Source organism: Gossypium hirsutum, chromosome A13 (assembly GCF_007990345.1).
Source record: "Gossypium hirsutum isolate 1008001.06 chromosome A13, Gossypium_hirsutum_v2.1, whole genome shotgun sequence".
In the NCBI taxonomy this organism is placed as follows: domain Eukaryota; kingdom Viridiplantae; phylum Streptophyta; class Magnoliopsida; order Malvales; family Malvaceae; genus Gossypium; species Gossypium hirsutum.
Window position 1 is genome coordinate 8,596,629 of NC_053436.1, and position 13,273 is coordinate 8,609,901.

At 39.5% G+C, this 13,273-nt stretch overlaps 1 non-coding gene across 1 annotated transcript; it reads right to left on the reverse strand.

Annotated features, from left to right (window-relative positions):
- Positions 1-871: 871 nt before the first annotated feature.
- LOC121213265 (small nucleolar RNA R71) lies at positions 872-978 on the reverse strand. The gene has a single exon (XR_005908648.1). It is a non-coding gene; the product is annotated as a small nucleolar RNA R71 (small nucleolar RNA).
- Between the last annotated feature and the right edge of the window lie 12,295 nt (positions 979-13,273).

A 13,273-nucleotide genomic window follows, 5' to 3' on the forward strand; every position in this document is an offset into this window, starting at 1 on the left:
GTAATTACTAGTACTCTTGGTTCCTTTAGGTTCGACAATTTGGTCTTATTAAATCTATACTACTGTTCGATAGGTACACTAGTCTTCATCGTGATAATAGTTAGTTTCAAGAACGATTAATTAGAAATACTTAAAACCTGTCACGAATATCACGTACCAAGTTTTTGGTGCCATTTCCGGGGAACTAAGATATTAGGAACACTCGATTTTTATTACTTTAGTCATTTTACTTTATTTATTTAAATTTCTATTTTGTTCTAATTTTTCTTTTATTCGTTCCGGGCAGGTTTTTATAGTGTATGACTAGAAGAAACCCGTTGGGACCATTACTGTTTGATAGTAAGATCGATCGTACAGTTTGCAGAAACCAAAGAGAAATACGGCAAAGCTTACGATACACAGAGGAAGAGCAAGAGGATGATACTTCAACCACAACCGAGGAGATGGCTGAAAACCAAGAAAATCTGCTACCTCCTGCAATTGCTGCTAATTAGAATCCTGCTCCACGGACTATGTATGATTATGTTAAACCTTCTTTAACAGGAACTGAATCGAGCATAGTTAGGCCTACTATTGTTGTAAATAATTTTGAACAGAAACCTAACACCATTCAAATGATCCAACAGTTTGTTCAGTTTGATGGTTTGCAGGACAAGGATCCCAACGCTCACATGGCGAATTTCTTAGAGTTTTGCGACCCTTTTAAATTCAATGACATTTCTGATGATGCCATTCACTTTCGGTTGTTTCCCTTTCCATTGAGGAATAAGGCTAAACAATGGTTGAACTCGTTACCACGAGGGTCAATCACTACTTGGGAAAAAATGACCAAAAGTTTTTATTAAAATATTTTCCGCCAGCTAAAACAGTCAAATTACGTAATGATATCTCTTCTTTTTTGCAGATGGATTTAGAAACACTCTATGATGCATGGAAGAGATACAAGGACCTTTTAAGAAGGTGCCCACACCATGGGTTACCACTTTGGCTACAGGTTCAAACGTTTCATAATGGCCTGAATCCTTCGACTCGACAAATGATTGACGCAGCCGCTGGTGGAACTATCAATAATAAGACACCTGAGGATGCATATGAATTTATAGAAGAGATGTCACGAATAATTATCAGTGGCAAGTCATGAGGACAAAACTAATGAAAACAGTCACTGTATTTAACGTTGATTCGGTGACCATGCTCTCTAATCAGGTAGAACTTTTGAACAGTAAAATTGACGATTTTCTCGGTTCTTTATAGGTTCACCCAGTAATGAAATGCAAAGCAAGTGGAGGTGGATCAAGCAATTTAGAATACCCACCCTATGGCCACAACATAGAGAATGAGTAGTTAAATTACATGGGTAATAATCCTTGATCTCAAAATAATCCTTATATTAACACTTACAAAGCAGGTTGGAGGAACCACCCAAATTTTTCATGGGGAGGCCAAGGAAATCAGAGACCACCACTATCTCCAGGCTTCCAACAACCACCCGACCAACAAGAGAAAAAACTAAACCTTGAAGAGATGCTAACAAAATTAATCTCGGTGTCAGAAACTCATTTTTAGAATACTGAGACAGCACTTAAAAATCAACAAGTGTCAATCCAAAGGATCGAAACTTAGATAGGTTAGCTCACTAAATAGATATCTAAACGACCATAAGGTAGCCTACCGAGTAACACTGAACCTAACCCAAGGGAGCAAATCAATGAAATTACCGTTCAAGATGAGGAAGGGTTAGTTGCACTTGAACCAGAACCAAGGCAAAAAACTTTGCTAAGTAAAGGTAAAGGTGAGGTGGACCACAATGACCAGAAACTGGTAAGTACATAATACAAACCTCGTGTGCCATACCCAAACATGACAAGGAAAGACCGTACAAAAAAACAATTCGGTAAATTCCTTAAATTATTAAAGAAGTTACATATTAACTTACTATTTATTGAATCTCTTTCACAGATGCCAAATGCAGTCAAATTCTTAAAGGAGCTTTTAACAAACAAGCGGAAGTTGGATAAGGCATCGTATGTGGAGCTAAATGTGGTTTGCTCAGCCATACTATAGAATAAGCTGGCCAATAAATTAAAAGATCCAGGTAGTTTTACGATTCCCTGTTTAATTGGTAGCGTAGATGTTAATGATGCTTTGGCTGGTTTAGGGGCTAGTATCAATGTCATGGCTTACAAAATGTTTAAGAAACTAGGTATTGGGAAACCCAAAGAAACTAAGATGAGTATTCAATTAGGCGATAAAACAATCAGATTTCCTAGGGGGATTATTGAAGATGTACTCGTTAAAATTGACAAATTTATATTCCCAGTAGATAAAACAATAATTGATGTTGGCACAGGTGAACTCACACTTCGTGTGGGAGACGAAATAATCACCCTTCAAGCTTGTAATTCGAGTAACACATCAAAAATTGAAGGTGGTGGTATAAATCATTCTACTAAAACTAACCATGTGGTGCAACCTACTTTGCAGGAAATAGGTTCGAAGAACATACATAAGCCATGTTCAAGTAACAACAAAGGACCTATCTATGAAGAATGAGGACTACAAATCGAGGAACTAGATGAATGGAGGACACATAAACCGAAAACACATGATAAAACAAAACCGCGCTATGACAAGCTAAATTTTTTCCCGAATCAACTTAAAGTTGGAGACAAAGTGCTATTAGACGCAGCAGACCCTCGTATTAACACTTCTGAACCGAATGAAGAAATCCCTCTTACGGTACTTAGCATTTGTCCATATGGTACAATTGAGGTAATTCATCCCAAATTCGAAACGTTCAAGGTAAATAGTACTCGTCTTAAACCTTATGTTGATAAAACTGATAGTAGGGACGAGGAGTGTAAACTCCTCGAACCACCATGATCACATAACAAGAGAGGTAAGTCAAGCTTAGACTATAAATAAGCGCTTTTCGGGAGGCAACCTGAGCACCAACGATGTTAACCTCTTTAAAATATTAGTTTTTAAGATCTAATCACTAATTAAGTCATTGAAACACAGGTTTTCTATTCCACACGGCCGGGTACACAGGCATGCCTTAGGCCATGCTAACACCACGGGAGGAGACACGACCGTGCAATATGGCCGTGTAAAAATAGTGCAAAATTTTTACCCAACACTTGATGCAATACGTTGCCACAGCCATGCGACATGGCCGTAGGTGAAACTGCCAAAATAACACGAGTATGTGACACGCTCATATCTTAAAACCCTGGTTGAACCTAAAAATTTAGCACGAGCGTGAGACACGCCCGTGCCATTCATCCATGGTCGACACTGTCAAACTAACACAGGCGTGAACCTATATACACAGGCGTGGGAGAAGCGAACGAAGTAGGACACGGTCGTGCGACACGGCCGTGTGCACCCACACGCCCAAAGAACACACAGGCATAAATTAGGGCACAAGGGCGTGCCCCACGGTCGTGTGCCCCAAAATCTAAATAAACCCCTCACTATTCATCATCCCCTTCCCCAAAATCCCTAACCCTAGCTACTGCAACTTCACATCCCTCCTCACTACACCCGTGCACCGACGACAGCCCTCTTCTAACAACCCAAGCTCCTCCTTCTACCAACATATTGTGTTTGATTACTCTTTTCTTTCTATTTTCTTCATCTCTTTTACTAATTTTATGATTTTTATGGTATTATTTGGCTAATATTTTATGAATATTCATAGTTCTCGCTTTAGAAATATGTTTTACCATTATTATTCAATGTTTTCTGGTACATTCATTCTTTCTTGTGTTCCCATAAAGTCTACTTCATTCATTTCATGTTGAAAAAAATCATGCTTTTCTTACGTCATTTTCTATATAAACTTCTATCATCTAGATTAAACCGTTGAGTGTTTGATAGTTGGTTGGATTGGTTAGTTTAACTACATTCATGATTACTTCTTGAATTAGTTCGTTTGTCTTGAAGATACATCATGTCCAATCATGGTAAGAAAACCGCTGTCCCGCTTCCAAGAAAAGGAAAGGAGCAGCGTCATCCTCGGATCCTACTGCAGAGATTAGGCACCTGTTTCTCCAGGTTCCCTTAGGACCCCAGGAGGAATTATATCAGATATTACGAGCCTGACCTCTAGGTGTAGGCCGCTACATTGACTGGGCCGCACTTGAACAGATTCAATTAGCTGACGCAATCTGAGCCGTCCTAATGACTGACCCATGAGGGCTCTTCTTTGAGATCGTCGAGCCGACGTATCTCGAGTTCACATTGGAACTCTACTCGATGTTCCATCTTCATACTGTCATGACCAACTTCGATGATCTTAGAACGGTCCAGTTCCGTCTCGACGGTCTAGTTCGCTAGTTGAGCATCCCCGAGTTCGGTATTGCATTGGGCCTATAGACGGAGGAGTTCATGAATGACAATGAACTTGACACTCTCCATTGCCACATCCACTACTCTCTCACAAAGTGTTGGAAGGACCTCGTCCCTGTCTCGGCCACCTATGGTCCTAGCCGCTCCAAGGCATCGACCCTCGCCCCATCCCTGTGATACCTACATGCCAGCTTGGCCCACACTCTGACAGGACGACATGAGGGTACTGGCATCGTCAACACTCACGACGGCTATTTCTTATGGAGCATGGCGAACGGGCATGTTTTCGACCTAGCTTACTTCATTGCCCTCGCCATCTGCCATCAGACTAAGCGACACAGGAGAGGAGTCATCTCTATCGAGCCCTATGTGACTTGATTGGCTCGGCACTTTGGGGTCCTCAACGTAGTGGCACAATCGTCCTCCCCCACTGTCATCGGCTAGATGTCCCCACAGGGCATCTTGAGCATGCTACATATGAGGATGATCGAGAAACGACGTGGCACCTACCCTCCTCAGTACCACCTCATCCAGTCCACAGAAAAGGAGGACCCAGAGGACATTACTGATGATGTCCCTCCCCATCACGAGGACCCTCCGACTCAGCCACCACCCTCGCTCCTCAACATAGTGGCACAATCGTCCTCCCCCACTGTCATCGGCTAGATGTCCCCACAGGGCATCTTGAGCATGCCACATATGAGAATGATCGAGAAACGACGTGGCACCTACCCTCCTCAGTACCGCCTCATCCAGTCCACCGAAAAGGAGGACCTAGAGGACATTACTGATGATGTCCCTCCCCGTCACAAGGACCTTCACACTCAGCCACCACCCTCTCATCGTCTAGTTCATGCAGCGGCTCCAGTGTCTGACATCTCTGAGTGCCTTACACGATTTGAGCAGTAATGTTTTCAGCGTTTTGATCACATTGATGCTACTCTTGATCAGATTTGTCAGCACCTTTACATGTCATTGCCACCACCACCTCGCGAACCATCTGACGATGATGATGTTTAAGAGCTTTTTATTTATTATTTTTATTTTCACTTTTATCTTTATTTATCTTCTTTAAGTACTTTTTATTTCATTTCCCTTTAATATTAAGTTTTTAAAATTTTTATTTTCGGCTATTTCATTACGAGTAATTATGCTTCCTTATATTTCCTAAATAGTTCCCAATTTTATCACACTTATAAAGAGCTCCAAAGCTCATCATCAAATAGTAACTAAAAACTCCACTGGCAAAGGTTCTCCATGACTACCATGTCTTGCTCGACTACGACCATAGCTACTACCAGATATAATACTCTTTTGGCGCAGGACTTATAAACTAATGAACCTCTACCACCACCGGAGTATCCTCCTCCACTCTCATTATTGCCTTGGCTGATTATTCTCCATAACTCCAATTCAAGGAGTTTATTCATCATTCAGGAAGTTTCACCTCTCTCTCTATCTTATGATTATATATTTATATTTTTCAAAATATCCATCTTTGTACATTGAGGGCAATGTACATCTTAAGTGTGGGGGTCTTTTATATTATCATTAGAAATCCCTGAATTTTGTCTTATTCTCACGTGAATCACTCATATCACTATTAGAATAAACTTTAATTAATTTAATATTTTTATTGATATGTCTTGAATTAAAATTTTGGCATTTATTCATTGATTTTTTAAACTTTGAGACATTAGGGAATCAAGCATGATAAGTTGATTTTTGAAGAATTAAAAACTTTTAGGTTGCTTCCCTAAGTTTAGGTATTATCTTGAGTTGAAATTCACAAGTTTAAACATCAAAAAGCCATAATTTGTGTGAGATCTTGAGCCTTTAGAGCATATTTTATTTCTTTCATGCTCACTTTTATTATGAGTGCATCAGTATTGATTTGTTATTCTAGAACTTGCTTGATTATGCATGTCAAGACCACACCATTTGATTTGATATGTCGAGATGATAAAGGCACTTAAGTTTAACCCACTCACTCCACAAAAGCCTACCTTCATAATTAACCCTTAGTGAACCCTTTTGAGCCTAACAAGCCATTAATTAATTTACCCTCAATATTAACCTATAACCTATTATTCTTGAAATCCCCTAATTTTATCCCTATTTATTTCAAGATTTGATTTGAATTAATTGCTTATTTATGTTTTATTCTTTGTTGCAATAATTAAGTTCTATGTTATTTGACTTGTTCAAAAAAAATACTTACATACATATTAGTAGTAATTCGTCATTTTTGAGCTTGATTGTTAATACCATACTCTGAGAAGAAGCTTACTTGTATTTAACTAATAATTAGTGATTTTTCTAGTTAGATGATTTCTTCAATTCAATCTCGATTCTAACCTTTTCTTTCAGCTTGTGACCACACCCCCTAACCAAAGCCACATTACAACCCTCTAAAGACCTTTTTGATTGATGTATCATCTCAATATATAGTGGTGGAGACTTCATTTTTATGCAAGCTTATGGTAATAACTTTTCATATTGACTAATGAATGCTTTATTTGATGTCCTTAAACTCCTCTAGTGATTTGTGTGAATCTTTAGTGAGGATGTTAAACTCTGTGATATTTTGATCAAAGGTGATTACTTAGATGAAGGGGGACACCTATGTTTTCATGATAAAATGCTCAACTTGTAATGTTAGAAACTTTGATGTACTTTTAGTCGAATTTTCAATGTATGGTTACTTATGGATTATTTTGAGATAATATTGATAGGGAATATAAATTGAGAAGAATTTATTTTGATTATGAGTTGAGGATTTTACTTTAGGACAAGCAAACGCTTAAGTGTGGGGGTATTTGATAAACCATAATTTATATATATTTCTATCCCATGCTTAGCACATTTATGGATGAATTCTCCTTATATTTGGTGAATTCGATGCTCCTAATTCCTTAATTTCATGTTTTATACTTGGGTGAGCATAAGAGAGTAAAAAGAGCAAGAAACGGGTCAAAAATGGAGAAAATGAACCCATGGGGGAAATCAACACGGTCTGGACTTCCTCACACGGGCGTGGCACACGGCCATGTCCATTTGGCAGGATCGAAGCACGGTTTACACGGGTAGAATACACGCCTGTGGCTATTCAACAGCCTTAACCACTGGCTGGAGTAATCACACACAGGCGTGTCCCTCTCGAGCCCAAGTATAGTCCTATTCAAAAAGGGCCACTTTTAAGGGCTCTTAGGCATTCTAAAGCCTATTTAAGCACCTGAGGAGGCACTTTGAAGGGACATATGGAGTAGGAGACAAAAAATTACTCAAGGGAAGCTGATTGATCCATCTCAAAAGCCGGATTTATCGTCAAGACTAAAGATCTCCCTTCAATTTCCATTCAGGGGTTTTGGGTTTTCTTTATGGTTTCTATTCATTATTCCTCTGAGATGTTTAATTTTATAATTATGAACTAAACTCCTTAAATACCTAAGGGGAATGAAACCTAAGAACGGATCTTGTTATTATTATCTAAATTGTATGATAAATATTTGACTTGTTCTTAATTATGTGTTCTTACTTCTTGTTTTAATATTTCAGGATATTGATTCAAGTTAATGCTCATATTTAGAGGAGGAATAGACCCTGTTTAAGAGTAAATTTGTCATAATTAAGCGGAGTCGATTGCACGCCTAGAGATAGGGTGATAAAATTTTACCGGATTAGGGTGAAACCTAATAAGGGGATCCATAATTCGAGTTAATGCAACACTAGGGCGTTAATTAGAAAGAGATTTCAATTAATCAACCTAGGGTTAGACGTTATTAGTCTCGAGAGAGATAATAATATAAGTTAGGGATTTTTACGGATCAAGTCCAATGAATAAATCATCTGATTTAGAGTCAAATAACAAGTGAAGTCTAGGTGGATTTTTGCTTGGGTATTGTCTTAGTCAATTGAGTATTCCCAAAAAGCTTTTTCCCAATTTTCGCTCTGTGCATCCTCAGTTTAATCAATTAGTATAGATAAATGAATCCTTTAATTTTTAGGTTAGATAATAAAAAGAAAGTAATTACTAGTATTCTTGGTTCCTTTGGGTTCAACAATTCGGTCTTGCTAAAGCTATACTACTGTTCTATAGGTACACTTCCCTTCATTGTGATAATAGTTAGTTTCAAGAGCGATTAATTATAAATACTTAAAACCTGTCACGAATATCACGTACCACTTGTGCACATCAGCCTCTTTAACTCTGAGTTGGTGATACCCCGACCGAAGATCTATTTTAGAGAAAATAGATTCTCCTTGCAGTTGGTCGAACAGATCATCAATCCTTGGCAGAGGATAATAGTTCTTAATAGTCAGTTTATTCAGTTGTCTGTAGTCGATGCACATACACATGGATCCATCCTTCTTTTTCACAAATAAGACTGGTGCTCCCCACGGAAACAAACTAGGTCGGATAAACCTGTAACGCCTCAAAAATCCCAAAATCTCAAACTTTCTTTGTTTTCGGTTTTGATAAAATTTGTTTTTTATGTTCCTAGCCATGTGATAATTATAGTAGGTCTTAATTAATGTTTGAGTTTGAACCTAGGAATAAATGAAATTATAGTCTAATTATTAAAAGAATCAGGGTTGGCAAGTAGATGGGCTTTTAAATAAAAATAGGGGAAAATAGCATGAAAAAGCCTTGTGGAAGAGTGGCTAAGTGACGCCACTTAGGGAGTAGGGAGGTGGCGTTAGTAGCTAGCAAGGAGTTCCAAGGTTCAAATCCTAGCTTAGTATTTTTAAATGTTTAATTTTAGCCTTCTAGAAGGATGGAACTGGTGTGAAGATGGACTCCAATGGGAGTGTTCAGAAGAGAAAATTAAGGAAAAGATCAAGGCGTTATTAGGGAGAAAAACGAGGAGATGAGAAGGGAGAAGTGATGGAGCCGAATTAGGAATTGGGAATGGAAAATTCAGCTATAAGGGATATAAATTGGGGCCAAATACAGGGTTGCCAGGCTACTGCCAAAATTCTTCTTCACCTTGTTGCCAGAAACCCCTTTCTCCAAAAGCTGAAAACCATTTTCTTTTCAAGATCCAAAAAGTCGAAAACCCTTTTATTTTTCTTTCATTTCTTCCTGCCAGTTTCTATTCTTCTCTACACAATTTTCTTTGTTTCACTTGGCCGATTTCTTCTTCTACTCTTCTTCTTTAATCTGTACCAAATAAACCTTATTCACCATACTAAGTTTGAAAAGCTGAAAAGTCGAATCTCCCAAGGGCTGAATACTCTTTGACCGAATCTAGTGTAAGTGTTGCTCTTCCAATCTGTTTTCTTTGCTAGGTATCGATTATTGTCCCTCACTCTTTCAATCAACTTTGGTAGGGAATTAGTATCGGATCTCGGATCTTATCTCATTGTCGAATTGCCCCTTAGGTGTTGCAGCTTTGGTAAGTATTTCTCATCCGTTGGCTAAGGTTGGCTAAATAGCCATAGTAAGGTAAGGGGACTTGCGTTGGATATGAGTCACCTATTATTCTAGTTTTAATACTTACGATTGGTGCAAATCTTGGAGTTGACCGTGGTTAGTGAAGGGGTTGTTATACTTATCGTGCAAGATAAGGTTAAGGTGAGATTTTGACTTTTGGTAAAGTATTTGATAAGTACGTAAGATTAATCTTTTAGTGATATCGATTGTAGGTTTGGGCTAAGGAGATCGCATCATGCTTGCTTACCAGGTGTGTACATACACTGCACACACATTATGTGACGGCAAAAGCCGAAATGCCGAAATGCCAAAATGCTGAAAGTTTGGCTACAGTAGTCTTGCGAGTGCACGAAAACTTGTAAGGGGGAGACCGACAAGTTTCCTAAGGCCCACGGGCGATTTCGTGGTCTTTGGTTTGATTTGGTCATACAGGGCAGAATAGGCTAAATGGGCCCGATGGGCTGTTGGGACCATAATAGGTAAAAACTGAATATTGATGCTATGTGATAGAAATTTGTATGTGAGCATGAATATGAATGTGACTGGGCCTAACGGGCCATATAAATGTGATTTGGGCCTAATGGGCCATATTCAGGTGATTTGGGTCTAATAGGCTATATGAATATGATTGGGCTTAATGGGCCAGATACAGGTATGTGAAATTGTTTGGGCTTTATAAGGGGTTTGGGGCCTAGTATATGATATCCATATAAGACTTAATTAATATATTGCGACCGTGGAGAAGTCAAAGGGTTAAGGTGTGGCAACGGGTATATGCATGTCTAGGATTAGATCTAAGGAGAGCTTGGTACTTACGCGATCTTAATTACTCACCTCCTCTTCTTTGGAATCCTACCTGGTGCATAGTATCCGTTCATCTTAGCTTACGGGACTTGTTAACGGGTCAAGGTAAGTGAAAACCATAATTAAGGGAAAATTACCAAAATACCCCTAAGGGCGAAAATGACAAAATACCCTCAGGTGTTGAATGTACGTTTTATGGATGTGACATGCATACATATGATTTTCTGCTTAGGCTTCATATAGGGTCGGAACTATGGAATGGAAGAAGTATATGAGGATCGCATGGTTGCCTGACAATCGTAGATCCATCGACGGCTTTTAAAGCCCAATATGTAGATGAAGGTAGTTCCGCAATCGGGCTACCATGGTGTGTGGGCTGGGTGGGTTGATATTTATATCCCCACATGGTGTGACAGGGGACGTAGCTGGTGTGTAGCAGATGGATAATTTGAATGGGATTGCATTGCATGATTGATGAATGATGTTCTTTTTCTTGAATGCTTGTTTTTGCCGAGGGTTTTACACAATGAGTTTGCAAAAACTCACTCCCCTCTTTTTTTTAGGTGATGCTCAATAGAAGGTTCGATGTTTGGAAGGACTTTGGGTGGCCGGCTAGCAAGATAATTCAGACTTGGTTTTTTAAGCATTTAAGTTTTTATTTCTTTTTAAGTGTGTTCAGACCAGATTGTAATAAGGTTTTCAATTACTACTTGAATTATTATTATTATTTTCATTGTAATTACGAGAAGTTGAACATGGATTTCTTAAATTATAGTATGTTTTCTACGTTTCCGCAACTAAAATTTTTAAAATATCAAATTATTTAAACAAGGCTTTCGTAACTAAAAGGTTTTTCTTTTTTAGTTAACTAGGCTTTTTTAAGAAGAGTTTTCAATGAAAACACGATTTTCGCTAAAACACCTCAATATAACACGCCAAATTTAGCCATAACGCCTGAGTGAGGTTTGGGGTGTTACATTTGGTGGTATCAGTGCCCAAGTTGTAAAACTCGGGCCGTGAATTGGGCCTTATTACTTGGTTTTTTTTGTGTCTGAAAAAATATATATTTTGAATCATAATGTTTTGGAAAAAGAAAAGTTTTGCTAAGCGGCACACTGAGTCTCTAATGTCGAACCAAGTAAGTACTTTTACTCTTAAATTTGTTTAAATTGTTATATAGTAAATAGTTAGAGGGCTACTTTAGATGATTTTGTTAGAATGGAACTAAAGCCGTAGGATCTTGGAACTATAGAGGATTTTTGAAAACAATCTTCTCTTTAATTACTTCCAGAAAACATCGGGTTAATTATTGAAACTAACTAAGACTTTATAAAATTTCTAATTCAGATAATAGCAAATCGATGATGAGTGCAAGAAGAGGTGCTAGAGGCCGTGGCCGAGGCCACGAAAGTTTTAGGGCTGAATCGTCGGCATCGGGCCATATACTTGATGTTGGAATAGAAGACGCTTCGGCCTCACTTGTGGCTGGGAATGGACAGTAAGATCGGGCTGCGGGAGAAGATGCATTATCGCAGGCAATGCTGAGAATTTTGGAAAGGGTCGTTGGGCCCAATAATGGCAGCAGAAATCGGGGGTCCATTCTAGAGTGACTTCCATCGAACAGGGCTGAGATCTTTAAAGGCGTGGCTGGCGTGGCTCCTAATGTGGCTGAATATTGGTTGGAGGCCATTGAAAGAATAATGGAGGATTTGGACTGCTCACCGGAACAAAAGCTGAAAGGAGTTGTGTCACTATTAAGGGAAGAAGCCTACCAGTGGTGGTTGACAGTAAAAGAGGGCACCTAACCAGAGCGGGTCACTTGGGAGTTCTTCAAAGCTGCTTTCCAAGGGAAGTATGTGGGTGCAAGCTATATGGATGCTAGAAGGAAGGAGTTCCTGAACCTAACCCAATGAAACAAATCGCTGGCGGAGTGTGAGGCGGAGTTTCTACGCCTTAGTAGGTATGCAAGAGTAATGGTGGCAACGGAGTATGAGCATTGTGTTAGGTTTGAGGATGAACTTAGAGATAGCCTCAGGGTACTGATAGCTCCACAAAGGGAGCGAGTTTTCTTGGAGTTTGTGGAGAAGGCAAAGATAGCGGAGGAGGTAAAGCATACTGAGCACTTAAATCAAGAAAAAGAAAGGGGTAAGAGTAAAAGGGAGGCTGAGACTCTTGGTGTCAGACAGATGCCTAAGGCTAGGGCCAGAGTTAATGTGCCAGATAGAGCAGGGCCCCTTGCTGCTAATCCAGGGGTGCCACTTTGGGCTAATTGTGGGAAAGGTCATGTAGGCGAGTGTTGGAAGAGGACGGGAGCTTGTCTAGCTTGTGGATCTATGGAGCATAGGATCAGGAATTGTCCTAGAATGTTAGCTCAAGTGCCAGTCGTGGACCGAGGTGGTGTATAGACATCGAGGGGTGGTCAGCTACTGCTGAGAGGCCATGATAAGGCCAGGGGTGGAAACGGTTTGGGTCGTGGAGCACCAGGTAGAGGTGCTGGTCATGATAAGGCGAGGCAGTCAGCTTTGGTCTATGCAGCACGTCGTCAAGAGGATGGAGACGCTCCAGAAGCGAATAATGGTATGTACTTACCCATAGTGTGCTATTTAACTAAGTTGGAATTAGAGTGCACAACAGAAGTGTGGTGTGGTAGTTTGTGTTAGTAGTTGGAAATTTCAAGAA